Below are 19,661 nucleotides of genomic sequence, written 5' to 3'. Positions count from 1 at the left end.
TGAAGAAGCTCTAGCTAATGTATTCCTCAAAATAATTCTGCAGCTGGAACCTTGAGAACATTCTGTACAGGCAGCAACTAGATACATTAATTCTTAACCAGATGCAATTCAGACTCTTATTTGAGAGTTGGGCTGCTTTCAGGATGGGATCCTGTTTGTGCAAACAATTTCTGGGCTTTGAGTCCACAGAGTTTTAACTCATAGATACAATCAGAGCTTCACAGCTCCACATGAAATCCAAAATTACAAAAATCATTTGGTTTCATTTCAAATCCAATGTATGCACAGAATTAGGCACGTGGTAATTCCAAACGTCCACAAACCTTAACAAACCTTTCACTTACACTGGGCTGAGGGATTGATGATGAAACCTGAAATTTTACAAATTTGGAGTGGTATTGAATTCTATAATAAAAGGTTAGTGTGATTCCAAATATAAAATATTGGATTCCTTTTGAGCATTGTTTTGTGAGACAAGTCTGCAGAGGCTGGTCCTGATACTCCTCTGCCTTATTAAGTAATTTATACCTTTATTATTATGTATTTATTTTATAGTAGTGCCTGAAGTCCCCAGTCATGAGAAGGACTCCATTGTGCAAGATTCATGCCCTGCACCAAACAGTAAGGCTGCGTCTACACTGGCAAGATTTTGCGCGAATGCTTTTGCGCAAAATCCTGCCGCCTATCTACAATTGCCACGAGTATTTGCGCAAGAACACTGACGTTGTAATGTACAAAATCAGTGCTTCTTGTGCAAATACTCTGATGCTCCCGCTCAGGGATAAGCCCTCTTGCTTATAAGTGTTCTTGCACAAGAGGCCAGTGTAGACAGCAACGTTAATTTCCTGTGCAAGAAAGCCCGATGGCTAAAATGGCCATTGGAGCTTTCTTGTGCAAGAGAGCGTCTACACTGTCACGGATGCTTTTGCGCAAAAGCAAATCTTTTGTGCAAAAGCACATGCCAGTGTAGACACTCTCTTGCACAAATACTTTTAACGGAAAAACTTTTCCGTTAAAAGTATTTGCGAAAATCATGCCAGTGTAGACGCAGCCTAAGAGGGATAAGAGAGGATAAGATAAACAGTAACACAAGCTAGCTATATGCACAATGTAGTAGTTAGTATTATTACTATATTATTATAATATTATTTAAATAGACTAAATATTAAGATTTCAAAGTCAAGCACTCAAAAGCTAGGAAACAGAATTAAGGTTGCTTGCACATATATAGTACAAATCCCCTGTGCTAATGTATTATAATACAGTCTTTAATTACATCGCATACTATTTTTTCTACCGGACCCCTGCCTCACTCAGTACACAGGATGGCCAATGCTTAATTCATAAGCAGCTATTCAGTATTTTGTCTTATCCTTGTTGTTCATTGTGTGGCCAAATGCCTTATTTACTGCACTCTAACCAAACATAGCTCTGAATACAGAATTACTGGTTTCCCCTTGCACTTTTCAATAGTGCTCATCATCATCGAATCGGAGTTGTTTCACAAACATAAGTAATCTGTGCAATTCCCAACTCCGAATGGGGTATTATCCCCATTTTAAGATGGGAAGTTGAGACACGTAGGGTATGTCTACACTTGCACCATCTTTCGAGAGAGGGATGCAAATGCAGCTGAGCGAAATTGCAAATGAAGCGCGGATTTGAATGTCCCATGCTTCATTTGCATATTCACGTTATGGTGCTATTTCGAAAAAAGAACACTGTCTAGACGCGGTTATTTCGAAAGAAAACCCTTCTTCTGAAATAACCCTTATTCCTCCTACGAGATTTACCAGTTATTTCAGAAGAAAGGTTTTCTTTTGAAATAACCGTGTCTAGACAGCATTTCTTTTTTCGAAGTAGTGCTATTTCAAAATAGTGCCGTAACGCGAATATGCAAATGATGCGTAGGAAATTCAAATCCGCGCTTCATTTGCAATTTTGCTCAGCTGCATTTGCATCCCTCTCTCGAAAGAGGATGCAAGTATAGACATACCCGTAGATATTAACGTTAAAATTGCCCAATCATTTTGAGTTTCCCATTTGAGAGGCCTAGGGCCTGATTTTCTAGGGAATTTAGCATTATAGCACTTTAGATATTCAAAGCACAGTTCCCATGGACTTCAGTTGCAGCTGAAAGTGAGAAGCACTTTCACAAATCAATCCACATTTTTTCTGAAATATGGTACCCAGCTCTGGAGACAATACTTTAGCCCAGGCCTTATCAACATGGAATAGAATGGAAGAATTACTTCTTGTTTCTTGCTTACAAACACTCCTGTTAATATATGCCGGGTTGATGTTCGCTTTTTTTGCAACAGTGTTACACTGCTGACTCATATTTAGTTGTGGTCCATTATAACTCCCAGATCCCTTTCCGCAGTACTCCCTAGGACCAGAGCTATTATATCTCTATCAGTTAGAAAATCATGCTACTGTATATTCTCCCTCCCTTACACGTATTTTCTCCTCTGAGTGCTCTGAAGGAAACAGCACTTCATCCATTTTATATTTCCCCTTGGCCTACTTTCCCTCATCTCTTTCATTTGTCTTTTCTGGTGTCCTCCTAACTAGTGCACTCCCATGTGGCCTCCAGAATTGGCTCAAGAGTCGGAAAAATGAAAGAAGCTAAGAGAAGGCTCCATACAGAAGTGATTCCTCATGACCATCTACCCACCACAACCCCCATGGAAAAAGCTGTCAAACTCCTAGAAATGGTTCTGTTCTCCTGCAGAGCTGATGCAATTGCAGTGTGAAGATTTCCTATAAAATGCTTAGACTCTCTGTAAAATACAAAGACTCTTTCACATCTCCATGGCCCTGCTCTTTTTACTGCACTTGCTGCCTTCATTTGGTTCTCTGTACCTGAAAAAAATGAGCCATGAAAAAGAAGAGAAGCTTTGAAGACTTCTTTCCTCAGAATTCATCCCCTGGTAACCAAAGGATCAAGATAAACTCATCTCTGATACAGAAAGCTTTCAGGCAGGGTATCAGGAAAGAAAAAAATACCATCCAAACCTAGGAATTGCAAAGTTCATACATGTATTATTTGTTTTCACTGTCCACATATTTTTGATTCACAGGTAGCTCTGTGTGTTCCATGAAGTCAGTATAAACAATATAAAGCAGCACAAATCTTTAAACTACAAATAAATAACTAGATAAGTCAAAGATGGACTGTCCTCCTGCTGTCTGCTACATCAGACTCATGCAGTTTAGATGCTGAAGTCTGTCTCTTCATTTCATCTTGGAAGACAGCCATTGCCTGTACTATGAATTAAGTTGCTATTTCAGAATAAAATACTGAAAGTTATGGTGCATGTGGGCTGAGGACTGATGTATCATGGTTTTTGATGTGTCATATCCAGTGACTGAAATAAAAGCATGTCCCTTTGAAGTGGGTCATATAATTGAATACCTGTGTTTTGAGATGAGGAGAGAGTTCTCTTTATACAGAGGCATGGCAACATTAGAAACATTAGCCTTGTTTTCAAAACTCTGATGCTTCTTGGGGTGATATTCCTCTGGTTCTGGTGAGTTTCATGGAGGTACTTAATAACTGCAGTGCCTGTGACATGCCTTATGTCTATACACCTGGGCTATATCATGACATCAATTTTTAGGACTCCCCGCTGAAATCAGTTAGGAATTTTGTTGAAAAATCTACTTCACAATATGTGCTGAGCTCCCTTTGAGTGCCCTGGGAATACAGGCACTCTGCACATCTCAGAAGAAGCTCAGGGCCTCACAGGAATGAGCCATTGTGGGTCCTGTCCCCCCCCCCCCCCCCCCCCCCACAAATAATATTTAATCATTACAGGTATGTCTAGACTACATTTTTTTTAAACTGCCCATTTAAAAAAAAAATCTTCACCTCCACACTGCAATCCTGTTCTTTCAAAATTAAATTGAAAGAATGCAAGGTAGTTTACATTGGTAAACCTCAAATTACAAGGAAGAACGCCTTTTTCGAAAGAGCTCTTTCAAAAAAGGCATTTGTGGATGCAGAACAGGGACATTTTTCGAAAGAAGAGGCAATCCAAAAAAGCACAGGTGCCCTGGTGGCCACTCTGTGAATAGCAATCAGGACTTTCTTTCAAGAGAGCATCCATGCAGTCTGGACGCTCTTTCGAAAAATCTGATTTTGAGGTGTGGATGCTCTCTTTCGAAAGAAGCTTACAGTCTAGACATACCCTACATGAACAAACCAGGAGGAAGCGATGGGGATAGAGTGACCAGATGGTCCAATATAGGCAACTACAGCCTTATGTAGCCAACTACAGCCCCCTCCCAAAAAAAGTTTTCTGATTTTTAATACTTGGTATCTGGTTTTGTGAAGTGGGGAAAATTAACATCACAGTGTTAAAAGGACTGTTACTACCCTTACATCTAGATATGTAAGTTGTAGCTAAAATTTTAGCCATCTAAGGAGTTTACTTTCTTATTGTTCTATCAGTTAAAATTATAACCTCACTTACTCCAGTCTGACCCAGTATGACTGTTCTTATGTTCTTAACACAGACCTTTCTGCGAACCATCAGCCAACCATTCATGATAATAAAATGGGTGCAGGAAGGGGTGTGGGTGTGGTGTCTCGGTTGGAGAGATGGTGCAGGAGCAGAGTGGGGGAATGGTCTGGCTAGGAGGTTGGGTGCAGGAGTGGGTTGGGGTATAGGGTATGAGAGGGAGGGAGGGTACAAGAGTGGGGTGGGTGTGCAGGATCTCAGCAGGAGGAGGATGCATGAGGAGGACGGGGTGCAGGGTCTTGGCATGAAGGGGATGGGGGGTGCTTACTTGGCTTTGTGCCTCCTGCCACTCCCAGGCACTGCCCCTTGCTGCTCCCATTGGCTAAGATTCTGGACAATGGGAGCAGCGGGAAAAGCCTCCAGGCAAGTGGTTTCCTTCACTGCCATTCCTCCAGCTGGGGGTAGGGGAAGTGGCAGTACACAGAATCACTTCTTTCCCCTGCAAGCTGGATCTGACCAAGGAGGTTCACCTCCTCCACCACCGCAGTAGGAAGCTGTCACTCCAACCTAGTGCGGGGGGGGGGAGGGGGGCATGGTACTGGAGCACTAGCGCAGGCTCCCCACTGCAAGCAGGGTCAAGTCCCAAGCTCACAGACCACATGCAAGACAGTCACAGACCACTAGTGGTTCACAGACCACATTTTGAGAACCACTGAAATAAATGGGTTGTTAATGGCAGAAGGGTTCCTTATGGGGAAGCTGGGCAGGTTCTCTGTGCAGACCCACTTTTGGAGCTTGATGTCCCTATGGATTGGCAGGCCACTCAATAAGTCAACACCCTGCCTTCCACCATGAAGGGACCACAAGGCAGAAATTCTATTAAGTGACCCTGGCAGAAAATTCACTTTTCTCTTTACAACAGGGATGGGGAAATTTTGGGTCAGGGGCTGTTGATCCACAGAAAAGTCAGTCGGGGGCTGCACACAAGTGAGAAGCAAAGTGAGAAGCCCCTGACTGAGACGGAGAAAGACACTCTCCACAGTTCTCTAGTACACCTCTCGCCCAGACTAGTAGATTCCGTATGCTTCAGCCCTGCGGGTGGGTAGCAGGGGGGGGGGGGGGGGACTGAGTCACCAGCATGGGCAGCCCAATACAGGGGGGACCTGAGTCTCAGGATCCGGATCCAGGCAAGCCAGGGGCTGCATCTGGGCCCCGGACCTGAGGTTCTGTCCCCCTGCTTTGCAAGATACACTGGGCAATATACTTTAATCAAAGAGAAGGTCATGGGGCTCAACACGAGAGACATTGGGTGACATTCTGGGTACGTCTACACAGCAACATTAGTTTGAAATAATTTAGTCTGTGTCTACACAGCAGGCAGTTATTTCGAAATAATGTCGAAATACTGTCAAGCTGGAGGGACTTCTTACTCTGACTCCTGTAACCGTCCTTGTACGAGGAATAAGGGAAGTCAGTGGAAGAGTGCTCTATTTCAAAATAAGTGCTGTGTAGACGCTTCCAATTTCAAAATAAGCTACCCAATTGACGTAGCTCAATCTGCATAGCTTATTTCGAGTTAAGCCCTGCTGTGTAGACACACCCTCTGTGACCTGTGTTAACAGGAGTTCAGATCAAATGATCTAATGGTTCCTTTTGGCCATAAACTCTATGAATTCATGAGGAAGACTGTCACATGCCCATAAATGAAGAGAAAAATCCAAAGCCACTTTGCAAAAGTTAGGAAACATCAGATTTTCTGACAAATCCTGTGAGAAAAGCTATGCTTTGCTTACTTGTGGCTGAAGGCTAGCAGGCAAAAGAGAAAGCTATCTTGTTCTCTAAAGTGGTACATGTTGATCAAATGGTATATGCTGTAATGCTGCTATTAGACTCTAGTGGCTAGTCTGACGCAATCAAGAAGCAAGTCAGGTCCAGTGTTGTGCATTTGAATAGGTTCCAATTAGGTAGCTACATGATACAAATGCTATAACCAGTGATCTATCCTGCATGCTTATGAATGGCCAAGGCTGACAACAAACTTTGCTGGGCCCTGGGTAGTGTGTGTCTCTCAGCCCTGGACCCATCCAGATGGGTATGGCCTTGGGCAGAAGGGGCGGGACTAAGTGGCAACCAGTCCTCAGCACTGCCTGAACCGCGCTATGCCTCCCCCAGCCACTTCTCAGTGCGGCCAGGACTACACCATGCAGGGCCCCAGTGGCAATTTAAAGGGCTCTAGCTGACATTGCTGCCATAGTAGCGGAGGCCTGGAGCCCCAGGCTCTTTTAAATCAACAGGTCCCAGGGCAACTACTCCTTCTCCCCTTCCCACCCCTGTTGATGGTCCTCTGAATGGCAGTTGTGTGTGTAGACCAAAGGTTCAGTACGGCCTTAGATTTTCAAATAAGCAAGGAGACTTTGAGGGCCAAGCTTTAAAAACATGGTAAAAGAAGAGTGCTCCCACAAATTGCACATGTGGATCTAGGCCATAGGGACATATTTTCTCTCAACTAAAAAAAAACCACTCACGTGGATTTTCAAAATACTGACCCATCTGAGGTGCACACACAGCACAATGCAGGGAGGAGTGTGCAGATGTGGCTTTAAGCCGTGTCCTCCTCCTCACTTTATGCTGTCTTGCAATGACTCAAAGGAACCATTACTTGGGATGTCACCAGGGAACAGGGAGGTCTTGACCTGGTTCTGTCTATTACCCGTTGATCTCTCTGTGCTGGTGTGATCTTCCCATAGGTGACTATGGTAGTGGTGCAAGCAGCCCCACAAAACTGAAGATGCATCTTCCCTTATAGAAAAACTCCAGCGCTTTTCTGTTAGACACTGGATGGTTATTAGGAAGTTGTGCCCTTTTCACTGATATTGGAGATGCTTCTTCATTCAGAACACCACAGGCAGCCTCACTGTGGAGGATCTACACACCCTTCCCTGTCTGCAAGCTGTCGCATTCCACCTCCCTGACAGAACACTAACTTGAGGCGCTCCATGAGTTATCATTGCCCTTCCTCGTACACGTTTCTCCTGAGAGGAGAGGATTTGGCTCATTGTATTTACAAACATGCGTGGAGGATTAACTAATTGGTGTGTTTCTTGGAGCTGGTGATGTCAGCTGCTGCTCTGGAGTGTTATTCTAACCAGGTTTCTCTACTGTAACAAATGTGGGCATGAAATGCATGGCAGTTAGCCTCCTGTGGCAGTTGCCATCTGTGACAGGTTCCCTTCTGGTTCACTTTTCCTCATGATAGGATTGAAAAATCTTCCAAGCACTGTCAAGGGGGTCCAAGCTCACACCTCAATAGGCGTACTTCTCTGTGTCAGAGCTGACACAATGTCATCTTTCACCTCCCACTTGGGAGCTTCGCTTTTGAGAAAAATCCAAACACCACAAACAGAGAAAGGTTCTCTGCAGTTCCACATTATGCCAACAGTAGCCCCAGAAGGCCGTGTGACTGGCATGTCTTCAAGACCCAAGGGTACCCCCTTTAGGTGTGTGTGGAGTGGGGGAGTGTAGGGGTAAACTACTATTCCCCCTCGCTTGTGCTCACTGAGCAACTCTCCCTAGCCTAGCAAGCAGGCAGAAGCCAAGATTTCACCTGTTCCAAACCCACCTACGGGTGAACATCCCTGCTTATCCCTATACACCCAGAGTCACTGTTCAGGTAGCCCACCTAAGGGTGATGGGTGTAAGCAGTGATCTTTCTTCATTGCTCTTGGGGTGAGTAGTAAACAGTCTAACATGTTTCCTCCACAGATAATTAGCTAGTAGAGTCTCTTATAACAAGCAAACAACACAGGGGTGTCTGCAGGCTGTTTAGAAAGTGGTTAGTTCATCTCTGGCTTGTCTTCCATTTGATAAGATTTATTCTGATGTACAAGACCAATCCATTCTAAACAAACCTGGTCTTGCAGAAGGGCTCACAAGCAGAGTATGTAATGCATGACTACGAAGATACAGTAATGGGATTTGTGTGTGTGTGTTTTATGAGCCCCTGAAGAGAAACAGTTCTGACAATAGCTGTCACATAGCTTAACCTCCAAAGCTCTAGGTGACTATGCCTTGAGCTATAAAGAATATTTTAGCCTGGTCCTAACTACACAGGACAGGACAGTGCCAGATTTGACATCCTAGCTGAAGACAGCAAATTCCACTAATTGGAGCTACAGTACATCCGAGGGATTTTCCATATACCATAAGCCAATTTTGAAACACAAGCAATATCATTTACATCCCAAGAAAGTAAGCTCTAAAGACGCTTCTCAGTATGTGTAACTGCTGATTTAACCAGCTTGTGCATATTCAAGAAGCCTTGAGACTATAGGAAAAAAAACTACTCAGAAAACTTTACTAAGTTCACACTATTATTTTATTTGGGGCACTTACTTATTTTCACTGTTATTCTCATTACCAGATCAAAAATCTCATGCTGCAGATACCAAGTCATTAATGATTCTTACTGAACAAACACCCAACTCTTATCCACCAAACTAGAAGGGTTTATTTAAGGCTGGTTTAATAGTGTGGATTTATCATTCTGATTTAAATCACAAAAGAGGAATCTCTTAGGATTTCAACTGCATGTTTAATTTTAAAGAGCATTTGTTTTACAGGATAAAATACATCTAGGAGAGATATCATTCACCAAACTAAGTTTTGAAATATAGTGATTTTGCTGGGTTATAAAGAGCATAAATTCTCTGTGATGAGGAACTGCATGCATTTTGGCTTTGCAAAGAAAATAACAATTAGAACAATTACCCTGATTCCTGAGTCAGGGCTCCTAGGTACTCAAATAATACAATATCTCAGCAATTATCTATGAACAAGATTAAATTTCAGCAGCATGGACCAAAATTCAGTGAGTAATCGCATATTTGAGCACATTTTTAAAACCTCCACAGGACATTATTACAGATAGCCTGGTGACTTTTTAAGAATACAAAAAATAAGTATACTTGGGAAAGAGTCAGATTGATTTGTTCCCCCCCCCCCCCCCCCAAAAAAAAGGTTTTCTTTGTGCTTGTTGCATTACTTCACCTTATTTAAATTGTTTTTAATAAAAAACATGCTGGTGTTTAGTGTTGTGCTGGCTAAAAGAAATTTAGATCATGATTTCAGTTTCTGGAACTATGGGCTAGGTTGTAATCTCACTTGGTGAAAATATGGAAACCGGTGGGCTGATCATTTGGCCCTTTGGCTATGTCTACACACACGGCTTCTTGCATGAGAAATATGCAAATGAGGCTAAGCGTGGAATATCGCCGAGCCTCATTTGCATACCTAATGAGCCACCATTTTTGCAGAAGAGGCTCTTGCGCCAGAAGGAGCTATCTACCCTGCCCCTTCTTGAGCAAGAAAAACCCTCTTGCGCAAAGCCCTTATTCCTGAAAATAATCAGCGTAGCGGCATTGCGCAAGAGGGTTTTTCTTGCACAAGAAGGGGCAATGTAAATAGCTCCTTCTGGTGCAAGAGCCTCTTCTGCAAAAATGGTGGCTCATTAGGTATACAAATGAGGCTCTGCAATATTCCACACTGAGCCTCATTTGCATATTTCTCACGCAAAAAGCCGCACGGGTAGACATAGCCTTAGTATTTAAATACTGCCCTCCTTTATTAACTATAAAAACAGGGAGTTGGGAGGGGACTATTATCTGGGATACAGGTAAACCTTTCTCTAGATCTCAAGGTAATCATCTGGAAGTGAATGTTTGTTTTTGCACTTTTGTAATCAAATTTTTCAGAGTCATATTAGAATAGGAAAATAAGTCCTGCATCCTGCTAGGTAGCTATTAGATGGTAATTTTTTAAAAAATGTTTTTATTATGTTTTTAAACAGTAGTGTCATTACAGTGATTCAGTTTTAAGCACTTAATTCCTGAAAAGTTCAAAAAATGTGTAATAAACCAAGAGCCAGATGCTGGCCATTCCAGAGAAAATAGCAACCATCCAACAGATTGGCTTATACATATGTTGTAAAAACAGCATGAATAGACACCCGAGTTCCAGATAATATCATTCCAAATTCAAGAAGTTGAGCGTAGAGGCCATTTCTGGGTCAGGAGCCAAACTTGAATTAACATTTAGACAATACTTTCTTGGCCTTTATTCCTAAATACCACGCCACCCCATGATAGGTGTTCCCTCTAGAATGGCAGTCTGCTGTTTTTCAGGGAAGGCTAATATTGGAGTAGACATCTGCCATAGTATGGTATTGAAAGTGAGGTGTTCCAGACTGTCCATAACTACAACTTTACAAACAAGTAAATACTGTAGAAGAGAAATAAGTGAAGATTTTAGGTCAAGGGCACTGAAGGAAAACCCTACAGTTTCAAAAAGGTGTGGTAGGCTCTTCAGACCAGGTCTATACTAGACCAGGAAGACTGGCTTAAGGTATGCAACTCCAGCTAAGCAAAAAGCATTGCTGGAGTCAACTTCCCTTAAGCAGAGATGTAGCGGCATCCACACAGTAGGAGGTTGATGGGAGCAAACACTTCCATTGGCATCCTTTACTCCTTGCAGAAGGAGGGGTACCGGATGCTGGCGAGGGCTGCTCTCAGCATTTCATTTATAGGTCTATACTAGGCCCACTAAATCAAACGCTAGAAGATCAACCTCTGGAGCATCGATCTTCTCATAAGTATAGATGTGTCCCTAGGCTACGTCTATACTACACTTTTTTTGGCCAAAAATATGCTAATGAGGGACTCATTTGCATGAGTCAATCTCATTTGCATATTTTCTGCTGATCTGTTTTTGCACTAGGGTTTTTGCACAAAAACAAGCAGGGTGGATGTTTTCTTTTTGCGCAAAACCCCCTTTTTCCTCAAGATCCTTTCTTTTTGTGCAAAAAACCCTTCTTCTGCAAGATCAGTAGGATCATAAGCTATATGATTAAATTAGAAGGCATGTCCAGCTTTGTGTAATATTTTGGTTTTATGACTATTGTTCAACTTACAGTCTTATGGGGCACAACTCACTGAGCAGTAGCCTACCTGAAGCTCCAGCTCTGGTTTAAATGGAGATTGGAGTGAGAATGTTCACCTCTGTGTTATAAACATGTTTAACAGGATATGTGTGTGGCATCAGGAATGTTAGCAGGTTGGGAAAATACTGTTAGAGATGGAACAATTGAACTAGATGCAGGAGCTAGTTTGGTCTTAGTCCACTGTACTTTAACACCTATTTCCAGAAATAGGCAGAGAGAACAGTCAAAGATGAGCAGGAAAGATACTGAAAACAGTACTTTAAAAAACAGTGATGATTTCTTAACGTGCCAAGTCCCCTCCCTCCCTTTTTTCCCTCAGTTGTATTTAGTTTCTTTGCTCCTCCTTTTCCCATGTTCTAAATGGTTGATGACTGAGGCCATGTCTAATCTCACCTGAGACCAACGCTCCAAAGATCAGTCTTCTGAGGGTTCAATTTAACTGGTCTAGTAAGGACTCACTAAATCAAATGTTGATGGTGCCCCCGTTGACAGTGGTACTCCAACAGGTCGTAAGAGGCAAGGGAAGTTGACAGGAAAGTTTCTCCCATCAACCTCCCACAGTGGAGCTGCTGCCGAAATTCAGTTTAAGGTATGTTAACTCCATCTATGTTGTTCTCATAGCTAGAGGTGCATATCTTAAGTCAAATTTCTCCTCCAGTGTAGACCTACCCTCAGATGGCCAAAACTAGGTACACTTTGCCTGCTCTGCTTAATTTGAACAGAAAAGAACCTGATTCTCTTCTTCCTTACCCAAGTGTGCAACCATGAAATGAATAGAAATACGTAGGTGTCAAGCTGGAGTCTGAGAAGCAAAGAGTTTAGACTTGTAAAAGTAGATAAGATAAATATGTTTACTAAATATTGTAGGCAACCAGGGCTTGTGATTTTAACAGTTTAGGAGTGTACATCCTTTTAGTCTTTTTTAAACCATATTATCATTTACTTTAAAGAGAGATGCCTAGAGTCTGGGATATCTAACACAGATTTAAAAACAGGTCAAAGAACAATAAACCCAGCAGAGTCCTCTTGTTTCATAATTAGGAAATAATCACAAAACAGAACCAATCTGCAAACTTCCTTTCCCATAAATACTAGTTCTTTTCCTCCTTACAGGGCCAAGAGCATGAGATTGAAGTCAATGCCCCTCAATTATTTGAAGGTAACCCCTTTATGCATAGACAGCCACTGGAATATTTCTGTATTTCCATGCCAAGCTGCACATTTTTACCAATAGCTCAGAGCACCACTCACATACAATCCATTTTTTGTAGCAGCTGGCTTTATCTTTTCCAGGGTAACCTATATGCTACTTAAGCTGTTCACTGACTTCCCCTCCACATCGCTGTAGACCAGACACTGTTTTGTAGTATTGTCAGATTTTCTGCTCTGGACCAGTCTGTGTGTCTAATCGCTTGTTATAGCAGTCATCCCAGGCAATAGCTAGTCCACAGAAGTTAGAGGCTGATTTTATAACAAGTTGCTTTATTTATCAGAACACCGAAACCTTGGAGTACATGATCCCAACAGTGCAGAAAGCAGAGTAAAAAAGTTATAGTTATAAAATAAAGATGGATTCAAACCAAAACCCAGATATAGCATTCCCCTCCCAATCCACCTCTCCCTGAACTTGGAAGTTTGACCACCATAATGGTACTGAACTTTGCAACTCAGGCCATTTTCTAATGTAAAATAAGTGGGGAAATGTATTCATGGCAGTTGAAAATAGCTATTCTGCCATACCAGTGAATTTCTAATTTACAGACATGTCATACAAGGCAGACTTCAAAAGTATAGGTTCCCTTGTAATCATCAAGTCAATCAGAATGATGTGGGTGCTCTATAAACCCCTTGACTAAATTATTTTGTATTCTGGCTCTTTGATACACCTGTCTAATCTAAACAAAGAAATTGGAAAAGGCCATCTTTCTCAGCTCATTTTCATTCATAGCAAAGGCATGCCTGAAAATAAAACATATTCATGCTATCTCTGTCTTCACTGTCATAGTTACTCTCTACAGTATCCATACAGTGCTTAATCTAGCTACGGCATTACATCTCGAACAGCATTAGCACTAATGCAAAGTTCCAAATCTCCACAGATTACGCATAATCCAAATTGATTTTAGCAGTATTAAATGGTTTACACAGCAGTCTGGATTAATGTCCTGCATGTGTAAAAGCACTACTATTTAAATCTGACTTCCGTCTCAAAAAGAACAAATTGCATTTAATTTCTTTTAATAAAGGAAACAAAAATGTTGCATGGGTTTAAATAATTTCAAGATACATGTAAAATGAAATCCTGAGTGTTTAACTCAGGCAAAATTGCCACTGATTGCTATGGCGGGCTAAATTTTGATCCCCACTGAATCTGGAAAATGTACCTAATTTACTTCTAATGTAGCAAACATGCTCTTCCCCCCAGTTGTTCCTTTGTCTCACTCCCAGGGAACATGAATAGTAAGCAATCATCTCTGGCGGCTTACACTGTTCTAGATACACAGAGAAGAATGGTCAGAGAGGAAGAGGTCACATTGTTTCCACATAAACATTCTTGTGTGTGCTGGTCCTCCAATCTGCATACTCAGCACACCAAAGCCTGTGGGGTTTCTCATACCAGATCTGAGCTAGAAAAGTTTCCACATGCAGCATTAGAAGTCCACTGACTGGTCTTGCAGCAGATACACCCATCAGAGCTGACAGACCAAGAGGACTGTGGGGAAAGCAGAACTTCCCAGAATGCAGTGCTAATAGGGGAATCTGTTCTGCTGCTCAAACTTCCCTCTTCTGAGATTCCAGTTCCCATTCTTAAAGAAGCCACAGGGAACAGGAACGGAGTGATCGTAAATATTCAGAACTATACAAGAAAGAGTGTAGGTGTGTTATTGTGTTGGATTCTATTGGTATTCCACTGGGGACATTCAAAAGAATATCACAGTCCCATTCAGCTAAGCAAATCCCAGAGAATTTTTTTTTGTTTCTGTTGTTGGTTTTTTTTGGTTACAGCGAGCAGAATAATATATAAAAATATAGCTTTCCTGGAGGTTGACTTTGGAATCTAATTGGCAGTCCTTACATGGAAATAATTCATTAAAATTAGTGGGACATATTCAGAAACATGCGTGCAACAAAATACTGAAGTCAGTGTATGTTGTATGCATATATCCAAGGGCAGAATTGGGTCCAAGATATTTCATCTAGCAGTTTTATATAACTGCAAGATTGAGCCGTGCTCTTGGTGCAGTTCGCAATCAAAAGGGCCAAATTTTGTCCCAGTTTATACCCCATGCAACTCTACTGAATCAAATGTACATGCTCTAAATGCAAAATACCTGAACGAATTCCTTTAAGAGACCTTGTTCTCAGTAATATTGTACAAATCAAAATTGTAAAACGTATTCTTAAGATATAGCGACTTTTCTATCATGTTTTCTGTATATGGTTCATTTAGTCTCTATAAATATTGTATGAACTAAGAGCATTGATTTTAGTATAGCAGTTTCCATATACAACAGTATCTTACACTCTAGAAGAGCAGCTGGTATAGATAAATGAATTGTTATGCACTCAGAAATAGTTAATGCACCATTTTAATCATTTAAGCAAGAGAAGAAATGTTAGCCAGGAATATTAAACTGATTGAAAAGTGATGTGCGTTCTTAACTTCTATCTGGCAAGCACCAGACTCAATTTTGATGCCTGATAAGAAGGATATTAGTTCTAACAAATGCATGGTCCAAGTATTACACTACAATAGTATTGACATGAATTCAAAATCATGGTTGAAACTGGAACCTACAAGAACCTCTGACTTTCTAGCTTAGACACATGGAACCCTTCTAGTCAGTGACTTTGTCAAACCAGCAGAATATTGTTATAATGAATTCTTTGATCTGATAAGCATCTATTAAATTTTAAGTGGTGATCTGCTACCCCTCACTGGACAGACTGTTCTTTTGAAGTAAGCTACACAAAGATGTAGAAAGAGCAGCTCCACTGCTATGCCTTGCAGCTGTTTACAATCAAGGCAGCCCATTTGAGACAGCAGTCACTGAGACAATAATGTGGAACTTCACAGTGCCCAGGAGTGGCCCATGAGTATAGGCTGACTTCAACGGGGCGCCCGGGGTGCTCCATGATGACGTCACGGGGCACCCAGGGTGCCTGATGCTTGCGTCATGCCATTGACGGTTATGCAGGTGGGAGCGCCGATCGCGCGTTCCACCTGCGGCGCCAGATGCTGCAGCCAGCCTCGGGCCGCTCCTGACAGTGCCTCTTGGACAAAGTCACTTCTCAGAGTAGAATTGCACTTTTTCCTGTGGTATTAGGTAGTTACATATACATCTACACAAAACATTCTTCAGAGGAAAAGCTTCTGCTGACTATTTCATTACTATCCTCATAGCCAATTTTCTTTGCTGTAGTTCCATACACAAGGTGCAAAAAATATTTCCTTGCAGTCTGGATAACATGGATTTATTCAGGCAACTATTAGAAAGAGAGGAAAATGGTTATGGCATTAGCGCAGGAATTGGATGATCTGTGTTTAGTTCATGGCACGGACAAAGACTTCTTCCTCTGTGACCTCAGGCAAGGCCCCAATAATGGGGCAATAGAAGCATTGCAGAGAAACAAAACAGACAAAGGCTGAGAGTTTCACAGGAGAGGCCCAGCTGCCATTGAAATTGGATGTAGGTATCTAAATCCCTTAATCTTTTCTGAAAATCCTAGCTCAGATTTCCAGAGGAAAGAGAATGCACAGGATGACACTTGCTTTGGAGCAGCCATCTTGAATTGGCTCACTGCTCTACCTGCCAGCAGGAATTCTCCTTACTTTTAAAAAGATGTAGGATCAGAAAATAATACAAGGAGAAAGTGGGGAATAGATAGATGATGGAAAAGGGCAAGGGAGCAAAGTGGAACAGAAAGAGCTGAGAAGGGCTGCAGAGGAGAAAATACATTTAGATCAGTGGTGGGCAACCTGCAGCCCATGACAGACTCTGCTGGTTTCTGTCCGCATAGTTTTTTTCTACCAATATTACTAAACTGACACTCATGTAAAGCAAGGGCACATGAAGTGAGGTGCGTGCTGATTGCACACATCAGCCATAAGAGCTGTGCACTTCCTCTGTGTCCAATCAAAGTGCTGCTATGGTTTAATTGGCACCTCCCCCCCCCCCCCCCAGAATGGTAGATATGCGCACACAGTTAGCACAACATTATGCTGGCAGATGAGATGAGACCAGGTTCTGTGCAAAACCAGCTTGGTTATGACAATCTTGTGGCCTACTAAGTTGAAGGAGGATCTCTCATGCATCCCACTCACTAGCCTAGGTTACCCATCGCTGGTTTAAACTCAAGAAAAGAACTCAAGATTTTTCTAATGTTTTCTAATAGCCACTGGAATGCTGTGGGCATCACCATCCAATTGTACACTCATTTTGAGGAGGGGAAATATTAGCACTGCATAATTTAAGCAGTCAAGCAATGCATGTCATCTCTCATTTTTAAATTGTGCAAAATACAATGATTTGTGGTACATAAATCCATTTTGAATAGGCTATTTAATTGGTACTGTAAGTCTAATACATCTGCTGCCTGGGGATCTGGACAGCAGCCAACCAGCCAGAATGCAACATGTACAGTAGCTTGGTCTTTTCTCTTTCTTAGCACAAAAGACCTTAGTCACTATAACTTAAAGCTACAATTATGTTAAGCTTTCCATCAGTGCAATATATTTTCCATAAAATTTGCCTTTCAAAAAAACAATAAAACACTTGGCGGTTTCTGTTGCTATTTAAAAATGGGTCTCTTTCCAAAAAAATGGTCTAGTAATCTGCAAACCTGAACAATGTTTAAGTAGACATTTGAGTCTGAAAAATGGAATAAGCACTACAGTCACCTTTCAAAGCAAATAGCATGAGTAAAATGCCTAATGAAAGACCTATTTTAAGCTCTGGAGTAAGTCTGGCTGGACTTTCTGCTCATGCATAGCAAAGATGTCACTAGAAGTTTCCTGGACCTGACTTTTCCTATCAAAAATTTGTAAGAGTCCAAGAGAAGTTGACCTTTACTGAAGTAATCACATTATACTGGCAGATGAGATGAGGATCTGTGCAAAACCTTCCTTAAAAATCCAAACTGGGTAAAAATGGTGGGTTTTTTGTTTTGTTTTTTAGTTTGTTTCAAACCTGAAACTTGGGTAAGTTTTGCAGTTTTGCTCACCAATCTTTGGGCAAATTTTCCAGGAGACTGCATCAGAGTTATGATTTCAGGTAGAGACCACACAAAGCCACTCTTGAGTTTGTTCACACGCAAAACTTAGTAGGTGTGGCACTACATAGATTTAAAGTAGGAAAGGATTTACCCAGAGTCCTGGAAACAAAAAGCACTTTATTTCATACTGCACTAATTAAAATGCATAAAGGTAAAATATGATCAAAGGGTGGGTAGAAGTGCATGCCACAGTTGAACCCAAACCAGAACACCAAATCCAAAGCCACCAAAATGTTTGGAACTTTATACTGGTATCTGTATAGGAACTTCTACAATATTCAAGAGCTTTGGATCCAGGACATCCAGTTTGTACTTATGAATTGTTGCAGATGCTTCATGGTTGGCATTGTTCTCATCTGAGAACCTACTTTTCTAATAGACATCACATATCAGGGCAGCTGATGGCGGCGGGTGGAGGGGAAGAAGGGGCCAGTTGTCCCAGGGCTGAGTGGTTTTAAAGGGCCCAGAGCTCCCAGCCACTGCCACTACCTCAGCAGCAGCTGGAACCCTGGACTCTTTAAATCACGGCTGGAGCCCCCAGCAGCGCGTGCCGTGTGGCCCCAGTGATGCTGAAGGGCTGTCTGGGGAAGGCTAGACCCCAGCCCTACCCTTCAACCCCCACCCCTTCCACAGAGGCCTAAAGCCAGCTCCCCGTATCCCTAAGGCCTGGAGAAGTCTCTGCACAGCCCTGTCACATATTATATGAGTAATCTCTCTGCCTTACTAAATTGTGCTCTTGAAGCCAGGTTCTGTTCACGTGTATCCACTGAGGCAGTACAGATACAGAATTAGGCTCCTGACACACATTTACTGTGCTTTTTAAAACAAGGTTCATCAGGCCTGATTGTGAGTAGTTACACATCTCTCATACATTTTTGGAACGCAAGGGTGTATTTGCTCTCCCTCTGATTCATTTTTCCATCTAAGAGTAATTTTTTTAAGAGTATGTTTTGTAGATTATGCATCAGATTCTCCATTGCTCCCAGTTTTTTTATGCCAGTTGTACACGTACCCTGATCCCAATGTCCTTTAGCACATCATGCCTGGGTTTCGCTTCTTTTCTTTTTCTGTGTAATATTCTTCCATAGATAGTGTCCCCATTTTCGGTCTCATTAGTATTTCTCACACTCTCATTTGCATAGTCTCTTCCGATCCGTTTTGCAGAAGAGGTTTTTTCAGAAAAAAAAATGCAGTGTAGACGGGGCAAAATCCCCTTTTGCGCAAGATCCTGTATACCTGCTTTTTTGAGGAATAAAGGTTCTTGCACAAAAGGGGTTTTTTTAGCACAAAATGGCCCCATCTACACTGTGTTTTTTTGCGCAAAAACCTCTTCCGCAAAACGGATCAGAAGAGACTATGCAAATGAGAGCGCAAGAAATGCTAATGAGTGCTTCATTTGCATTGCTTCTGCCGACAAATTGCTGCAGTGTAGACATAGCCTCAGTGTGTACAACCTCCACAGAGAACCACAATGGCAATATCCATCTGGTAGTGGAACTCTGACTATCCTGCTCACCCCTATATATCACCAGCATGCTGCCCTACAGAGTCCTAGCTGAGCTGGGTTCTATGTCATGCAGAGTACTTGCTCAACAATGCTTACAATACCAGGGAGCTCATTAGAGTTGGGAAAGGATATGACCCATATTGCAGAATTCAGATGAGGTGGAGTTGAAACTATATTTTAGAATAAGCCCAAAATATGATTTTCCAGTCCAAGAGATTCACTGTATTTAATAGTGTGAAAAAACAGGTTATGTACATAAGAGATCACAGACAATGAACCTGGTAAATGTTTTATTTAAAAAGACATAGAAGTATTGAACTGTTGGCACCTGGGTTCCTATCGCTGATGATAGTCATTCCTTTCTCATTCAATATACCAATTTAGAATCAGTGTCCATCTAGTAAAATATCAGTCATAT

This window comes from Pelodiscus sinensis, chromosome 10, assembly GCF_049634645.1.
Source record: "Pelodiscus sinensis isolate JC-2024 chromosome 10, ASM4963464v1, whole genome shotgun sequence".
Lineage (NCBI taxonomy): Eukaryota > Metazoa > Chordata > Testudines > Trionychidae > Pelodiscus > Pelodiscus sinensis.
The sequence above is the reverse complement of the archived record's forward strand: the minus strand, read 5'-3'. Positions refer to the sequence as shown.